Source organism: Lepidothrix coronata, unplaced genomic scaffold (genome assembly GCF_001604755.1).
Source record: "Lepidothrix coronata isolate B3197 unplaced genomic scaffold, Lepidothrix_coronata-1.0 Scaffold24, whole genome shotgun sequence".
NCBI classification, from domain to species: Eukaryota; Metazoa; Chordata; class Aves; order Passeriformes; family Pipridae; genus Lepidothrix; species Lepidothrix coronata.
Genome location: NW_016690204.1, coordinates 3,740,058 through 3,759,884, shown reverse-complemented (window position 1 = coordinate 3,759,884; position 19,827 = coordinate 3,740,058). Strand labels below are relative to the sequence as shown.

At 39.0% G+C, this 19,827-nt stretch overlaps 1 protein-coding gene across 18 annotated transcripts in view; it reads right to left on the bottom strand.

Annotated features, from left to right (window-relative positions):
• RBFOX1 (RNA binding protein, fox-1 homolog 1) overlaps nucleotides 1-19,827 on the bottom strand; it is a 1,165,955-nt gene that overhangs the window by 704,557 nt on the left and 441,571 nt on the right. The window lies entirely within an intron of this gene.

Below are 19,827 nucleotides of genomic sequence, written 5' to 3'. Positions count from 1 at the left end.
TCATTACACTGTGACCAGCAGCAAACATTGGTGACACAGGACAGTTTCCCAGTGATTAGTTTTTGGATGCATTACTTGAATTAACAGAGAACCTCCCCTTGCTGAAATACCTTTAAGAGATCACGTTGGAAAGCAACGTGTGACTTCTGATCACAAAAATCATAAAAGTGACTTAACCCCAGCAAGTGAACTATTGGTTTTTTTTTAAGATGAACTTCCAATTTGGAAAGAATAAAGGGATTAGCAAACCTAAAGGCACTTCAACCTATTTTTCCTGCCATGATAACATTTTTAACTTCTGGCCTGTCTTATCTGTTAGGGGGAATTCCATTATGGGAGCATAAAGGATGTGCTGCTCTTACAAAACAGAGGCACTTTTAATGGCAGTTTTGAAAACGTGGCCTTTTGTACCTCCCTAGATTGACTATAAAAGCTCCCTGTCAACTGACAGCAACATCAACGTCAGTGCACACAAGACTGATGGTCTCCATATGAACAATTCTTCCTGCACTATTAACTGCTTATGGCCTCTGCTGGGTTTTGCAGAAACATCATTTTAAAAGCAGTAAAAACAGCATTTGTTCTTTTTTTTTTTTTTCCAGTGGAAGTAAGCAACATTTAGAGGTGACACTAAAGGTAGTCTCAGAGTTTACAGTACCAGAACTTGGGAATGACAGTTCTGTCTTTTATTTATTTATTTATTACAAAGGAAAGCTAAAAAAAAAAAAAATGGGGCAATTTTGGTGAATGCTTTTCTACTGGTCTCCAATTTGGGCTGACCAGAATTGCAAGCTGGACAACTGAAGCTGAGCTCTGCTCACAGAACAAAGTTATTATCTATAAGTTTTTAGGAAATATGATCTAAATCACAGCCTGTCCCCTGAACCCTTGGTGTAAATAGTTTAACCAGAATCATAGAATAGCATCAAAAAGTGTCTCAAGTTGTAAGGGACCCACATAAGGATCATCGAGTCCAAGTCCCTGCTCCTCAAAGGTCTTCCTAAAACAAAATCATAGGACTAAGAGCATCATCCAGTTCTTGAACTTTGATAGACTTGATGTTCTGATGCACTGGCAATAAAACAACAGGAAAAAAAGCTAGGAATAATGGGTTTTTTTTCAAAATAAAGCAGGAAGCCTCAAGTCCCACAGCACTTGTGTGTTGTTTAATATATGTAGGGCTGGAAACAGAGGAAAATCAGTTCAGTACAGCTCCACTGCTTTCTTCAAGGTGTTGCTTAACTAAATACAACGAATGTCAACCCCCCTGACATCCATCCTCACATCTACACTAGGGCATCTCATAAAAGTGTCACATTTAGGGACAACCACGGCCAATTATAAAGGCTGTACCAATTTTATTTGGTACCATTTATATTTGTTGGGCCAATAAAAAGGTGTCTCACTAAACCCACCCAGCCAAGACCTTGTCAGGAGCCTGGTCTTAAGATGTGTCCTTGCCTAACCCAGAAATAGCTGTTCTGGATTTCTTCCTGATGCTTTCTTACATCCTGCACATTCTGAAAAGGCAGACTGTACTGGATACATGGTATAATTGCACCTTGGAGCTATAATATCCCCTTCTGTTAGTCTGTTAATCCAAAGGCAGTTCACATTTTACAGTTACATTTCCATCCTCTTTATTCTGCTGACAGACAATGCAGACCTTCACCAGCTCTGACAAGCAGCCCACAAAACTGAAATAGCCCTTGATTGTTTCTATTTCTGCTGTTATGAATCTTGTTTGCTGTTGTGAAACTATCAAGAAGCAGATCAGCTGTACACTTCTGATCCCAGACAAAACTACAGACACCAGGAACAAGAGCTGAATGATCCTTGAGGCAAAAACATCAATCTATTCCCAAAATTAAGACTCAAATACTGAGGACTTCTGAATACTTTAATCAGCTACAGAAGCCTCATAGATATTAATTTCCACTTCTAATAAAAACCCAAAACAAAACCAACCAAACAAAACACACCAAAAACCCCCAAACAAATAAAACAGAAAAAACCTAAGTCTAAACCAAGACACCATAAAAGGTAGTTATTGATTCTTCAGTGGTGGATTCTCAGGCAATGCTTGAACAGAAATGCAAGTGTGGCTCAAAAATGTCCCTACAGGCCATCACCTCCCCCTGGCTTCAGGTGTGGAGTTTGGTCCGTAAGTAAACCAAACGTATTGTAAATCTTGATGGAGTGGAAACAGTTGTGCAAACTGAAACAAAGAGGGGAAAGCCAAGGTGTACAAATATTTACTAGGCAAGCAAAGACCAGCACCTTGCAAATACAGGGGCAAGTACTCCTGCTTTTGCATTGTAAGTACTGGCTAGAAACTATACCTTTTTGTGTGCATATGGACCACAGACCCTCAGGTCCCACAGCTCAGGACCCAACCCAATCCAACTGCACTTGAACTGTGAAAAAACACTTCCAGAATCCCACCAGGGGCTCCAGAATTAGAATGTCAGCATACAACATGTAATTTCCTTTTCCCTTCCCTATCATGTATTGACAGTGTCAGGACAGATATCAGAAAATGATGGTACAATCCCTATTTAATTCCTGCACTCGTGGGCAGCTGCTGACATGCCCTGGGTGTGCACATGCTTGCCTGGGCACACACACACACATATATATATATAGACATACATGTCCATATACACCAACACCCCTAAATAAATGTGGAAGTGCAGATATTTAGACAGAGCTACACCCACCTGAAGAAATTGCTGCCACAGCTTTCACAACAACCTTGTTGATTATTCTTTAGAAAATCCTTTAGTGCCAGGACAGGATTTACTGTGGATTATTAATTATTCTGCCACCAATATCTTTACTTCTAACAAACACCCCCTCAAGCCCCCCACCAAAAACCACAAAAAAAAAAAAAAAAAAAAGAAGAAAAAAAGCTCAAGTCTGTGTTAAATATATAACCTAAAAGTGATGTTACACAAACAGTAACTAGATTAAACATAAGAACATGTGCAGGTACATACCTTGATTGAAGTGTTCATTTAATATCATTTAAGTATCTGAAATATTCTGCTTACTTGATTAGAGTAGATTGTTTGCATTTTGATTTATTGCTTCAAGATCAGTATTCATTAAGTCACTTAATATAAAGGCACCCTTACAGCTGCTATCCTATTAAAGGTAATCATTTTTTCCCATTCCTGTTTATGGCACAGTCACTGTTACAATAAAAGCAGTCTGGAGTCTACTCTATTAATCACAACCACAGTTTCCAAGTATAAGTATCTTCTGAAACAATTCCTGATGGTTAAGGATTGTGTCAGACACAGGAATTACAAATTATGCTTTGTCTCAAATTCAAATTGCTTGTCATCTCATGTACTGTCAGGGACACCTTGGAGTGACTGTGCAAGTGGGTGATTCATATTTCAAATCTTTGGCCAAAAGTTTCAAAATCACATTCCTAGCAGTGTTTTAAGCCTGTATTTCTGGCTCTGAAGCCAAAGCTTCAGTTTTCAAATCAAATGTACTGAAATCAATGCAATTTCTCTGTAACTTTAATACAACTTTTTAAATTAGAATTGCAAATGTAGCATTTTATCTTTTAGCACCATTGGCCAAAGACTCTACAACCTGGTTCAATGCTTCTGGCTGGTATATTTTACATTTATTCTTTGCCCAGCATCAAAAAGGACAGAATAATCCTGTGATAATGACCTGTCATTAACTGAGCAAAAAGAGATTATAATAGCAGTAAAGTGACGGGATGTGCTCATCCCTTTTGTTGTATCACCTCTGGAAAGCCAGTAAGAAAAGCATCACGACACTCAAAATACACAAGACAAGACACATGAATTTCAGCAAATTGCTGTGAACTCCTTGTTCTGTGGCACATGTTTATTCCATGTTTGTAACACTGACTCCACTTCACCCAAACACAGGAACACCACGCTGGAAAACCACACAGGAGGCAACTCTTAGCTTTTAGAGACACTAAAATCAATTAGCAGCTGGTAATTCAGTGGCACTGATTAGCAGTTTTTATAGTACTAGTCAACACACGAGGTAATAGTGCTCACTTTCTGATGTAGAGAGCCAAGCTATAACTGACCTTCAAGTCATCTTAAAATACTTATTTTTATTTTTGTACTTGTGCAAGTTAGTCATAGTTGAGGAAAAAGAGTTTTTGCTATATTCCATAATTATGTCAACAAATAAGAAATGCAAAAATAACCAAAGGTATTTGTCAAATCCCAATCACAAAAGTATTACCTGTAAAATCTGGAAAAGTATTATTTCCTCATACAAAGCATTTTTTTCCTGTTGCTGGATAATGCCACTCAATATACTGATACTTCTAAGAGTTAAAAAAACCCCAAGTTTTGATATACTTCTTCACTGGCACAATGCAATGCTGTTTCAAAGTACTCCCACCAACACAAATCCTGTTGGGTCTGTTTGTAATAATGCTGTGGTCATTCTGAAAAGCAGCAGTTCCACTGCTCCTTTGCTCCTGATAATATAAGAAATTTTCATAAAACTCTTACTAGTACCCACTTACATATCCAACTTTATATGTTGTTACACTTATTGCTTCTCTTTCTGTGGTTTTTACCCAGAATCATTACAATTAATGGGAAAAGTTCCATGGCCTCCAAGGGATTTCATCTATTCATCTCTGTTCTGTCAAGAAACGCTGATGTTTAAAGGAATCATGTTCCTTGTTCTGTGTAGCTTCATTAAAACTACTGTGGCAGAAGTACTTCAAAGGTACAAGGTTTTTAAAGCTCTGAAGGAAGCTTGAAAAAAGTTTTCCTGCTAATATATTAAAAATAGGTATTTTTAGTATAATAAAGCTTCAGTGAGGTACTGATAAGGTAGAGAAGATAATAAGAGAATGTGGTCAGAGAGGCACAGCTACAGAAAAATATCAGCCAAGGCATCTCAGGAGTCAAAGGAAGAAGCCTCAGCTCCCATCCTGCACCTTAAGAGGATCTGGGTAGACAATGCAGTGTTAAATTAACAACCAATTTGAAGTAGACAAAAAATATGATTGAAACAATAATAAACGTTCAGCCTTAGCCCTCTGAAAGAAGACAAATCATAGGTAAAGTCATGTGCTGATAAGTCACTTTACAGCTCACTTTTTAACCTTGATTCAAACTGGAGAGGGGGAAAAAGAAAATAAATGAAAGCCATATGTTAAGACCAGAGAGCAAGCTCATTTCTTCTGTAACATCTTGAATTTAGTATGTTTACCACTACTTATGAAATAACCTCATATTATTCTATAATCAAATCCATTTTATTTAAACAACTACACAGTGACCAAAAGCAAGGTGCACCTGGGGTAGATAATGGCAAGTAGGATCTTTATTTCACCTTAAACAGCTCTCACACCACTAAAATACTGTGAGCAATTTATAAAAGCCAAATGTTCGGAAATACAGTCAATTTTGTTCTCCTTAAATGAATATTTAATGTAAGGTTAAAATGTTTAGAAAAGGAAAGAAGAATTCCAAGAGCTACCAAGAAGGTCAGACAGGCCCTGAGCACAGCAGCCTCTGTCCAGGAAGAGATTTGGACCTGGACACAGGAGGCAAATGCACCAAAAAGGGCTCACAGAAGCAGTCCATGAGAATGACACTGCAATGCCAAAATAAATTTATCTTAGTTTTTACTCACAGAAGCTGGTTGCCATCCTGTTGTCATTAATGACTGGTTGTCATTAATAAATTTTATGGTAACCAGAACTTTCACTTTGCTTAAAATAAACTCCCTCAGAGATTCGAAGTTATTCTGATGAACAGTCATCAGCAAATATTTGTACAAAAAAACATCCTCAGGTTGTGCAAACCTCACAGGTTTCCACTCTGCTGTAAAAACCCCTTAATTTTCTTCCAGACATGACGGCAGCAGGTGACACCACTGAGCTCAGAGGGATTTAGGGATACAGCACCATCCTCGTCCTCTGATACCAGAATCCTGGCATTTTTTGGGATGGATGCTACTGAAGCATCACAACCTCCTGTCACATCTCACAGAGATTCCTGCAGTGGAGCAGCACTTCCCTGACTCCCTTCATGCTCCCTACTTTTCATTACTAAGGACAGCAAATGATCTGTTAGGAGGATTTTTGGGGCACATAAAAAATAGCCCCTTGTGTATTTCTGTATTAGGGGGCTAATTCAGTGAATGGGTGTTGATCACCCCAAAACCAGCATCGCCACCAAAGGGGTCAGGAACAGGTTTCAAGTAACTGAATAAGCTGAAAAATCAAAAACTGAATACAGTAAGGACATGCCAAGTAATTTGCTGAAATTGGACAAAAGAAAAATTAAAGCACTGGGAAGACATTATAAAGGGAAATGTTATTACATAAATATAGGGCTTGATGAAAAAAGACAAGCCATGATCTTTTAAGTGTATTTCACTCAGAATTTCATACCATGCAGAACTAAACCAGAAATAAACAAAACTGGTGGTTTATGTATCAATTACAACACTTTGCAAACTTTTAATTACAGTCTTTGAATTTTTAATTGATCCCAGCCAAACACACGTGTGTGAATGGAACTGGCACAAGGGTACAAAAGAGTTAAAATCACATGTTAAAAGCCTGTACTTCTGCATGCTTAAAAGCTTTTAATATAGCAATTTTCAAAGATACCATGTGTTTGAGATGACAGAGCATGGAAATGTAAGTCACGCTGGTTTACTACGTCAGGGAAAAAAAATTCTTTGGCACTAAGCATTCTAAAAAATTAAGTACATGGTATTGCATTTTTCTCTTTTTATGCTGTTTCCCCTACTGCTCAATTCGTAGACTGCATTTTGCCTTTTATTTACCAAAAAAAATAAAGAAGATTCATGCCCTACCCTTTAAGGGCAGTGAACAAAACAGCAAAAGTGGCTTTCCCTGATGCCAAGGCCCATCAATAACCAGCGGGACCTCACTCCCAGCTATCACACAGATGCTCTCCAAGAGGCTGCTTGGAACACACACACACAGAATGTGCATTATTTCTCTCTCTCCTTCTCCTGCTCAATATTTCACCAAGATAATGCCAAGCAAAAAGGCTCTTCCATCCCAGGAGAGCCGACACCTGAGAGCACCGGGCTGAAATACTCCCTCACATTTGGAGCCATCATTCAGGGGAAACATTTCTTTTAGAACCCAGAACAAGCCCCAATCCTTCCCTGAGCCATTCCCATAATTCCCCAAATAAGCCTTTTAAATCCATAAGTGCCCTCGTGGCGTGTCCCAAGGCCTCCCCTGGGCAGCGCTGGAAACAATCCACACAGCAGTTCCTGAAGAAATGAACCGAAAATCTGGGTGCAACTTTGCTTCTTATTGTTTCAAATTATCCTCCTGTCCGTGTACAATGACCACTTTGGTCCCCAGTAAATTCTTTAACAGAAAAAAAAATAAATAAATAAATAAAAAGAGCAGGGATAGCCTAGGATATGGAACACTGTGATGAGAGGAACAAAATGGCACTGATGACATCAACTATCTTATTGCCCATCTCAATCTAGCATGAACAGAATGAGAGATTTTCTGTGTGTTTTTTGGAAGGGCAGCTGCTTGTTCATTGTTCAAGCTTTGAATTTTAGCACATACTTCAGAACATACTGAAGCTCTGCCTTCTTTTGCTTAAGCTTTGAATTCCCACAGTTACAGAGGGAAGTCTTCCACTAATGATCAGATATGGACTTAATTTCCATATTCAGTATTTAGCTGTTCCTTTTATCTATCTCTTCCTTAAAGATGATTCCCACATATTACATTTGACCACCATCTAGAAGGTTTTTTTTATATTATTTGGGAATTGAAGCCATCAGAGCACTGGATAAAACACAACAAAATTAGGGGGCTACAGCCTGTCTGTGTCAAATTCAAGAAGCAACCAAGCCCTATATTCTCCTTTGAATACAAAAAACCACCAGTGCCATAAGTGTAATGAAAATAGCTTGGTTTTGTCCCAGTAAATCTGTATTTGCAGCTTTTATATCACCTTCTCAACCATTTATCTAGACTGGAAAGTTTCTTATTTTTCCTGCTGCATGAACCAGAACAGTTTCAGAGAAAGTACCAAACGAGGCTCTGGATATAAAATCTTATCCCAACCATTTCAACTATGAATTTTGGCAAATTTCTGTTTCTTCTCAGCACTAATTCCTACTGCTGTTACTGGCATTGTCTCAGCAACCTCTGGAATCCAGAACTTCTCAGTTTCTTAACCCAGCATCCATAAAGACAAGCCAGCCATTTCTGCCATTAACCCACTTCTCAGCTTTCAGCACTTCTAAAAAACTCACTCTTCTCCATTTCAGCCTATGAAGATCTGCAAATTACTATCCTTTTTGAAAAAAAAAACCTCTTTAAAGTACCTGGTGTTCAACAGCTATGAAAATGTATAGCTACTTTATATATGGGAGAAATGTTCTTGTTGGTTAGTTAATCAGGACTGTGCAATGTATTAAAAGCAAAAAAATCAGAACTTTAAAGCTTATTACAAACCCAACATTGTTTCTATCATTTAGATTTTGTTTATAGATCTTAGAGAAGCCACAGCAATATAAAAGCATCGTAAGCATTTTACCACTATTCACAAAAAGCCTGTGTGTGCATCCCCTCCCCACCCCAGCAGGCAGGTGAAATGCACAGTTCCAATTTTAATATTTATAAATCCTTGAACATGCTCTTCATCCAAACATGCTCTTCATCTTAAGCCATATTTAAAATGAGCTCCCGAATCAGCCACTCCCATTAAACATGTCGCTTTTACAGAGCCTCTGAAATACAGGGGGGGGAGTGAAAAAAGCCCACTTGGAACTATTGGACAAACAAGTAGTGTGGAAATAGCCAGCAAAAATGATATTAAGGAAATTATTTTGAGAAATGGTTATTACTTCATCCTTTTGCCAGTGGTTGTGTGGGTGTGACTTGGGACAGGTAATAATGTCCCTGTGCTGCTGTGCCCTTTCCATTTGCCATTCTTGGACTATAAGCACTTCAGGGTAGAAAGGGAACTTACATTCTTAAGAGCCTTTATCTGAAAGCCTGAACCTGGAAGACTTTGAACATTGTTTTGAAAGAGGATTCAAAAGTGTCTATGACCTAAAGTGAAAAAAAACCAAATTAGGTCCAGTAGTTTAGTGTCAGGGCACTCATTACCCTGTCAAGTAACCCTGGGCACATCACTTAATATCTATATGCTTTTCTTTCCATGTACCACAGGAACAACAGATCCTCCTTTACGCAGCAGCAAATCTGGGAGGCCCAGCTCATCAAAGCCTGTAAAGTGCCCAAGATTTCCAAGTTGCAGAAGCCTCACGAAAAGCAAACCCAGATTAACCCCCCGAAGGAGACGTGCTAGCAAAAATAAAGGTTATGTTCCACTTCAGCACTCCAGAAGGCTCTCTGCTAGGTTACACTGGAATGACAAATCCAAAAGAACATCCAGTGGCCTTAAATTAAACCATTACTGTGAGAAATCAACAACACACGAATTAGTCTCTAATCCAACCTGTCCAGAACTCACTCATTTGATGAGCCCAAGCACTGCTGGCAAAGGAACAGACACTCAAAGAGACCAAAGGTCTGAGGCCACAAGGCAGGGGAATTGTCACCAGAAGGTACATTAAAAAAAAAGAAACCCCTCACACCTCAGGTCTGGGGGAAAAAAAAAAAGAACAAAGACTGAAAAGACTTTATGATTCCCACCTCTGAGTGTACAGAGGCTAATTGGAAAGGGTGTGCACTTCCCACTGACATCTCCATACAATCTTATTTCTACAACAAGACAAGGATTTTCTCCTTTTTTGTTCCCCTGTCACAAGTTTTGTTATTCTATGAGCAGGACCAGAGCTCCAAGAGGAGCCCCCTCAACTCCCACAGCCAGGATTCTTTTATTATGGCAGCACAGACAAGTTCCTGAGAGCAGGGCACAAATATTTTCCTCAAATACATCAGGAATGGCAACCTGCACAAGGAAATGCTGAGGACTCAGATTCTCTTTTCTGCCTGCCTCCCAAAATTCTAGACCTCAGTTTACTCTTCTCCTGTTTCTCTCTCTGTCGAGCCCCCAAAAGATGACCCTGCCCAACACCAGGTTGGCCCATTTTGGTCAAGCAAAGCCTTGGTGAAACTCCAGGCCCACTGCACATATGTGATCTTGCAGCTGCTGATCTTTCTGCTGCTAAGAGCAAGGCAGGAATATTCCTAGAAAAAACTTCACCTAAAATTCACCTAACTTTGCATTTTAACTCACGTTTGACCCACAGGTAATTCAACTCTTGGATGGGTCAATCATGCAAAGCCAACATGGCTAAAAGGTAAATTCTTTCAAAAATTGCATGAGCAAAGACAACAGGATAAGGAGCAAAACACGCTTGCAAACGATCCTTTGACACAAATCAGAAAAATGAAAACACAGAAGAACTTTTTGTTATTATTACTATTATTTTCATCTTTCAAATTTTCTTCAGAGACACAGAAAAGGTTTTGGATAAGGTTGTGAAGAGCACCAGAAAATTGCATCCTGATGCCTCAGAAGACTGAGGAAACATCCTCCCACTTCAACCATCAAACCCTCCAAAGACTTACTAGCATACCTGAGCATGCAGAAAACACCCATTTTTAGGTGCTCACTATTTAGCTGTCAAGCATGTTTCATAACAGCTGCATATTTCTTACATAAAAAGCAGGTGTTTCTGTTCTAGTCTTCAAGTTAAGCTATGTTGCTCGTCCTAAAATCTGGATTTGACAAATTAGCTGTGTACTTTAATTCTGGCAGACAACATTTCCTTTATTTTGACATTTTTTTGTTTGTTAATTCAGTTGAATAAGCTGCCTGTAGTTTTACAGGTGCTGCTCAGCAACAGCAACTCTGTGTCAGCAGCTCCTCGCTACATTTAGGTGTCCACTCACGCATGCCTACAGACATAAAAGTTTAATAAATTAATACATTTTCAAGGTGACTTTCTTTAAACAGCTCAATTCAAAGATAACAATTTTTGCCTTCTGGCACTTATTCTAAGAAAATATTCATTTTGCATGAGTAAGTCTGTGTAAAAGGCAAAAAGATGCCACTACTGCTTTAAAAAAAAAAAAAAAAAGAGTTGGGGGATAAAAGGAAAGGAAGTTATGTATTTTCTAAATTCTTCTATAGATAATGTCATGGGAGATTTGGTCTGTAACTTCAACCAGACAAAATCTTAAGGTCAGCCTTGGGCTCGGCTCAGCAAAGCTCCAAGTCACTGACGCAGAGGCAGAGAATTGTTCAGGGTATCTTTGTTCACTGCCTCCGTCTGTCTGGTGATGTTGGGAGGAGGTTTCATGGCTGCAGAACAGAAGAGCTCAGAGCACATATCACAGGGGCACTTCAGAACCACCAGTTCTCCCTGGGAGACAGGGACACCTTGTCAGGCAGCTGCTCCCAAACACAGACACACTTTGTGGCATCAGAAGTACATAAAATTTGGGAGCATATACAGTTCTGCAACTGGGCAATGACAATGTCATCTTTTCGTTCACAGAACAAAGCTGATACCAGGCTCATTCCTTCTGGATAAATGCAGGGAAAGTACAGCTTAACCTTCTTAAATGCCTACAAATTCACGGGGAGGAAAAACATAAACAGATTTCAAACACATACAAAGACAGTTTGGAAATAGGATGAAAGAAGAATGTCATGTTGGATTGCATTCTCTCTTTTCCTCCTGAAGAGCCCAATGTACAGAACACAACATCCATACAATGCCTTAACATTTAGGTTAATGGAGCTAATGCTAAAAATGGCAAAGCACAATTCAGCTGACACGCTGGCATTGAAATTACTTCCTTGGCTTATACATCTGCTGCAGAATTTGCCTTCCTGGGTTTTTTTTGGAATTAAGATGCTACAAAAGTGAAATAAAACCAACTTGTTTCCTTGGAAGTGCTGAACTTGTTCTCAATCCTTATGATTATTGTTTGGAGAGTGCCTCGGCCCTCCTGGTGTTATCTCTTGTTGCCTGAGTTCACAGCTTTCTCCTCCTTCCAGGAGGTGTTTCATACATCCAGTAAGTAGGTACTTTTGAAAACACCCTCCAATTTGAATGAGATTTCAAGAACTTCAGGCTCTTGAAGTAAACTCAGAACTACTGCACCAATGTAGATGAGATGGGGAAGCCATACAAGGACATACACACACACAGACACTTATATTGCAAATATAAACCTGCAAGTATATTTGCACATATCCATTAATTGCTTGCATATTATTGCAATTGTACTTATTCCATAGTGGAAGTGTAGTTGCTACACAAAGTACAGAATTAAAGAGACACAGACTGGGAATTGTTACATGTAACATTCACAGTAAGTCTTATTTTCTCACTTTGCATCACACAAGTCATCTCTAAGGAAATGATGCCACAGAAAAGTTTAGAAAAATGGTGTTAGGACTACATGTGGGAAGAAGGAAAATTTCCATTTAAATTTTAAGACAATGTTCTTACATATGTGAGAAGCACATTTTAGAGATCTCTCTGAATCCAACAACTGCATTTCCCTTTCTGGTGCTACCCACGTTGTTAAACACAGATTTGAATCCCCACACACCGCTGGAAACCAGCTCCACTCCAGACAAAACACTGGTGAAACGTTTTATAGTATGTAAATATCATGAAGATCCAAGTTTTCCCAGCAGTTCCCTTTCACTGTGGGCAGTGTTAAGAGCAAATTTCCCTCTTCTCATCCACTGAAGTTCAATTGTTCCTATCTAAAAGGCAAGGGAACCAATAGACTTTCCAGAAGTACATATCTAAACCACAATTGTTTTAATCTCTCGGTGGCATCATTCCTGCATTAAACATATATGTATGTTCTACACACAGTTGTTCCTGTCTGAATTAAACTTTAAAGGAAAAATCCTCACGATCATTGCTCTGTGTGCCTCAAAAAGAGAGCACCAGAGAATGTAATGGGAGAGATTAATCCCCTAGAAATAATTAGACAGGTCACCTTTCATTTTTAGTGTATGTAGTCCTTTAACAACTATTCAGAGAATAAGACTTATGGTTATCAGGGTACCATGATAATCATGCCAAGAAATTAACTGCTAAGAAACAAATATACTGCTATAACTAATTTTCCTATCCAGTTTATGGAGTTTTATTTAATTCCTTTTTCCCCCAAGAAATCAGTGTAGAGTCAGATTTTCATGAGAGTTCAGCTCTCGTTTTGGCACCCAAATGAGAGCCAGACTTTGATAAGAGCTCAGTGCCTTGCAGAACAGGAACTGTGAGGAGCTGAGCTATTTTGGAAATCTAGCAGCTGCTGTGTAGGCTGGGAATACGAAAATTCTGGTCTCCAGCTCTTTAAAAACCTGCCCTTACCTAACTAACAGCATAATAAGCAAGAATCCTAAATCTAGCAAATTACAGCTTCTTCTGCCATCTCCTCTGTCCTACTGAAAACTTCCACTTCCAGTGCATTTCAAGAACTTTGCATTACCATTATTGGCACCAGGCACTCGCTGCCTCCAGGTACAGCTCTGACCTTTCCAGCACACCGTTCTTCGGGGCAAAAAGGTTATTTTTCTTTGCCTGATTTAACCAGCAAAGTTGCCTCATTACTGGTACTATTAGAATTTTAAGCTGAAATAATGTTTAGCATTTGACTCGGGAGACTCAGAGTGTCACAGCAGTGTAACCCCACTGGCCACTGTCCCTCTCTCCAGGTACAATCCTAACAGCCCATAAAAAATAGACACTTAGCTGTGAATTTCCTTCATCAACTGGAGTGTGCCCTCACTCTCTCAAATTACAACATTTTAAATTTTTTCAAAAATACATAAATGCTAATAGTTATTAATAAAATATAACTTTTCTGAAAAGTAATAACCTCAGAGTCATCTCAGATAAACAAAAACAGTCCAGAAATGGACCAGGTTGATTTGGGGCTTTGCAGACACTCAGATTGCAGCAGCACATTATTCACATGCAGTACAGAGCACAGACATCAACCGTTCGGCTGAAATACCTAATTTTCAGAGTTTCTTTATGACAGATGTTGCCATTCACACCACAAAAACCTTCATTCCATCACCCCTTTGGCTGCAGAATCAACTCTAAGTATTTTTTCAAAACTTGCCTTTTTTTTTTCCCCCTGATTCTTCTTTTGACAAAATGCTTTGGTTTTAAAATATATTTTTAAATGAAGAATTGTAGTATCACAAATGATCGCAGAAACCTTCTGATACTTTGATAATTTAATCAAGACTAGTCACTTATGTTTTTCTAAAGATTTTCTTAATTTTTTGGTATTTTTTGAGATGAAAAACAGTCCACCAATTTGCATGGTCTGCCTTAACAATTTCATAATAATGACTGAAAAAAAAAAAAGATGTCCATATGTGTAAGCCACCAAGAGACAATCCTGGTTCCTACCAATGGAAGATGAAATATTTAAAAGACATGTCAAGAGAGACCCCTAGAGATGTGTAATCAGTGCTTTATATCTTTTTTTGAAAGTTATAGTCAAAAGAAATTCAGCTGACGTTTCCAGTTTGAGCCAACATTCCGAAATGCTTCACTTGGATTGCACTGACACAACCAATCTTTTATGTTCAGGCAATAAACTTTAGTTCGTGCAACAGCCCTGTGGAAAAAATATTTTGGAGAGATTTAAGGGTTTCTTGGTTTTAAAAATGAACTGAAAAGTCTCTAAGCAAATTATATTAGCAAAATTATCACCACCACAAGACATTCCTCATGGTAATTTTAAATACATTTTAAATTTAATTCCAGTTGTCACATAAACAATTACGTGCATTTTGTAATCATGCATCTCTAATCAACTTTGGATCCCAAATTACATTTGTCTGGAAAGTTTCAAGCATTTAACTGCACAGTCATGGACCAGACCCTTCACAGGGACACGGAAACACAGTCAGTGCAATGGAATTGCTGAAACACTGGCTGCTCCTCCCCTATCCAGGCCACATGGAATAATAACTATCCTTGAAATTTTCAAAGAACTCATCTAAAAAGGATTTGGGAAGGATTCCTCCTCTAAAAGCTAACGGGAAACAAAAATCCCTACAAACATCAGGACTACGTAGATGAAGTTGAGCATTTCAGCACCTTTGTGATGGTTCAGATTCTGAGCAGGGAAGGGGTCACTTGTGTGCAGCCACAGAATCAACGAGGTTGGAAAAGACCTCTGAGATCATCAACTCCAACCTTTCACCCAGCACCACCTTGTCACCCAGACCATGGCACTGATGCCACATTCAGGCTCTTCTCAAACACCTCCATGGATGGTGACTCCACCACCTCCCTGGGCAGCCCATTCCAGTGTCTGAGCACTCTCTGGAAAGAATTTCTTCCTAATGTCCAACCTAAACCTCCCCTGGTGCAGCTCAAGGCTGTGCCCTCTTGTCCTCCTGCTGGTTCCTGGGAGAAGAGACCACCCCCCACCTGGCTACAACCTCCTGTCAGGGAGTTGTAGAGAGTGGGAAGGTCTCCCCTGAGCCTCCTCTTCTCCAGGCTGAGCCCACCCAACTCCCTCAGCCTCTCCTCCTGGGACTTGTGCTCCAGTCCCTTCCCCAGTCTTGTTGCCCTTCTTTGAACACACTCCAGCCCCTCCATGTCCTTCCTGAGCTGAGGGGCCCAGAACTGGACACAGCACTCCAGGGGTGGCCTCACCAGTGACCCACAGCTCTGACTGTGTCCATCTGGTGACCAAGCACCTGTAGATCCAAATGCTGCTGATCCAAACACTCCCTACATCCACATCATCCCAGCTTTCACTCTGCCTCTTTCCACCACCACACCCCCCTTGCACACCCACTGAAGGAGCAGTAAACTGCACTAAAGTTAATTTGAAGTCACAAGTGTGGTTTATTAATTTGCCACTTCCCCCCCCTCTTTTTCTCCTGACAATTAGCTGTGATACATAACCTGAATTTTAATACCAAATTACAAGAGCACTGTATAAGTGACACACTCTAAAACACAGACTTTCTCTTTTCTTTTAGGTAAAATTAAGCTAATCTGCTCTGACAGAAGAGGGCTCTTTGGAACCAGCTAGTGAGTCTCCCAAATATGAAGCAGTAACCCAAATGTCAATTACTTTTCCAACAGCAGACAAATTGCTGGCACACTAATGCAATTTAAGGACAATAATTAGATAACAGGACTACAGAGTGTACCAGGTGACAGAGTTTCTGAGATAATAGAATCTAGTGTCCTACTTCTTAAATATTAACATCATTCCATCCCAGTCAATCGGTTTATGGTAATTTTAAAAGGGCAAAGCAAATTCTTTTTATTGCTAATAATATTGTGCTTTTCCAGCATTAGCTTTGAAGGTTAGCAATTTACAGGGTCAAACCTTAATTCTATTATTTCCACTTTATTTACTTTTCTTTTTTAATCTCTCCTCTCTGAAGTCTTTTCCTATTATAGAAATTTTAAGGCACTTGATTAAAAAAAATGAAACCCTTGAAGTGGGAGTTCACTGTGCTCAGTACAAAGGAGCCACTTTCATCACAGCACATGTAATACCCATTTAGAAATTCCCAAACTTTTCTTATAATCACATTCTACTCTAATCACATTCTACTCTAAGTGATTTGGTTAACTGTGTGTTAGGTAATCCGTGTAACATGTCCAAGATTTTTCAAATCTTGGCCACAGTCGAGTGGCTCTCCAGAATTACTGTAGGCAGAAGAAACCTCATTGCTTTAGTCACAACTTCCCAGATTGCTAAATATCTGTTTGCATCACAAATTACCATTGGAATATCATTCCCCCCACCTTTTTTTCCCCAATAGTTAGCTGGGGGACTTCTGTTTTCAACAAAGTCTCTGCAATTCTTGGTACCACACACCTCCTTTCATCCAGAAAACCAGTGCCCACTGACACACTAAAATATTTCCACTCTGATCAGAAAGCCCAGCTCCAGGACAAGAGAGGAATTTACCCAGAATAACATTCAGCTTCTCAACTAAGACCCTAATAAGAATGCAAATTTTTATTCTTTGTTTTTTAAGTTTTTAAGTGCATAAAGACATAAATTTAATCATATTACAGATCATGAAATACCGTGTTTCAAAACTTATTTTTTCCCATCTTAAAAAAGAGACAAATCTTCAAGTGCTGCATCAAGAACCAGCCAAGTCAAATGACTTCCAAAAACAATTGTGCCAGTCTCTCAAAGCCATACTGGTATTTTTCAGTTAACAAACAAGCCTTGTGAAATGCAGTTTTACATGTTCTGAAGTGTTTGCTGACACACAAATGAACAGGTTGCACTCAGTTGTACAGCTTTTGGTCCTTGAGTCCACAGCATTTGAGTTTGGGAAACATTCAGTCTGAATGTCATGACACATTGGTTTGCTACATGCAAAAGGTGGGGAAAGGAAAATTAAAAAACACAGCAAAGCATTGAGATAATTCTTTCCTGTGGGTTCTGTGAGCATAAAAAAACCTGAGGAGTCCTGCTCATGTATCATTGTGGGACCTTGTAAAAAACAGACTTTTCTCACTTTTTGTCATTTACAAATAGGACAAATTTTTTGTTTCTAGTGTGTCCTATTGTCTACATTGTAGCAGGTGACAAAAATAATTAACTACCCTGACTGTAATTGGTTACCCTGCTGGTAATGATGGTAATAATACATAAGGCACTGCCTATGTACTTTCTCAGTTAATCTGAAAGTGATACCAAATGCTGATCAGAAACACATTACTACCTGATTAGCCAATATAATCTCTGCTCATGGATCCCCTGTTATTCCACGTGCATTTTACCAACAGATCTGTGGATATCTGAACAATTTATCCTGACTTTACCACAGTACTTCTTTCCCACAGGAGAATTCTTGTTCCTTTTGACTGGCCATGAACACAGACTCGTGAAACCAGCACCACAAATGCATGGCCCAGTCTGAGGATTTGGGGATCACAGTGGCCATCTCTGACCAAGGGGCAATAACACCTTCAAGATCCTCATTCAGAACAACCAAAGAGCCAAAAAAACCCCCTTGTTCATTATCTTATAGCCCTGTGACAGAGCCAGGATTTCATCTGCCAGGGCCCAACTGAAATCAAGTCCTTTGAAAATAACACAACTGCTAAAACATGTAGAAAGTAGCACACCTTATAACAGGTAAAAAAATAATCTGGACTTACTTTTTATTAATCTAAATACAATTAGAACTAAATTTGACTTTCAGTGATGTTAAAACTGTCCTGTCTTCAGTAAAGGTGGCAAATAAGAAGAAATCTTGAACACTCAGCTCTCGGGGATCCACGAGCCCCCTCAGCTGTATCTGGTTATCCCACAGTGCAGCAGGAAAATTCTTTGATCACAAAACATTTTGAGGAAAATTGATATTAAAGTAAGTAAACAAACATGTTCCCAAGTCCAGGGGGCCTGATGGGATTCATCTCAGAGTTCTGAAGGAGCCAGTGGATGTTATGTCAGGAGCCCTCCCTATCATCTGCCACAGGTCTCGGGAGTCTGACTGGAAGCTGGACAACATTATTCCAGCTATTCCAGCCTAAAATTGGGCATGAGGAAAGACTCAGGAAACTATGGATCTGTCAGTCCAACCTCAGCACCTGGAAAATTCTGAAGATAATCCTGGATACTACTGAGAGGCACTGAAGTCATTCTCTCAGGACCTCAGCTCTGCCCACCCTGCTCTGGATCCCAGCACTTGTTCAGGGCACTGTGATATTCCAGGGATGTGGAGGTCCCCCTAAGGCACTACAATATTCCATGGATGTGGAGGTAGGAGCCTGATGTCACCACTTACAATGTGCAAAAGAGAGGAGACATTAGAGAAAGCAAAGAAATTAAAGAGTCTGTAAAAATAAATTACAGAAGAGACTAGGAATGGGCACTGTTCTGTGGAGAATACTTAGAGCTGATGCACATTTATAGCCCAGGCATGTTCAATTTTAAACCTACTGCTTTTAGCAGTGAAGTGACAAAAAGAAAGAAGTGGAAGGGACAGTGGGAAAGCATAAAAAAAAAGTTACCAGGACAGCAATTACAAAAGGGATAACTTACTATAAGGCATAACAATGAGTAATATGTGCTAATAACACATATAATCTGTTTTTTTTTAAAAATGTATATCACTCCTTTAAATAGCCAATCTCAAATATCTACAGGAAAAAACCCAGCAATCAATACCATTCCATTATATACCTTTCCATTAAAGGAAAGATATAGGAAAGCCATAAAGGCTGAACCCAACAGACAACCTTTCCATGAGCTTTTTCAGTTCCATATGTATTAAGACTGATAAATCATTATTCATTCCTCTAAGTACAAGGGCTTTCTTATTTCTTATGGATAGAAAAAAAAAAAATGCTTTTTTTGGACAATGAAAAATTCGGTCTTTATTCTTCTTCCTACTCCTTTTCACACAACCCCTACTCTGTGGCCCAGGATAATGAGAATCGAATATAAATGAAATAAAGGCACTTCCATCTACTTTTATAAAGAAAATAAAGTCCTTTTTTTTTTTTGTAATCCAACATCTCATTTCAAAAAGGAAATAGCTTTAAGGCTTGCATGCTTTTACAAGTATATGTCTAATTCTACAATGGTAGTCTAAGAAAGTCACATTCCTTAAAATGAAACATGTTGTTTTCAGTATTTTCCTTCCCTCATGATCTCTTTCATTTCAATTATTTCATAAATAACTTTTTTCTCATTAAATACTCCTTTTTTTCTCTCTGTAAAATGTAAAATTTTTGTCATTCTGTATTTCTAAAAGCATAAAGCAGTGTAGCCTATTTCCAGAGGTCTCTGTAGCTCTACATACTATAAATACTCCT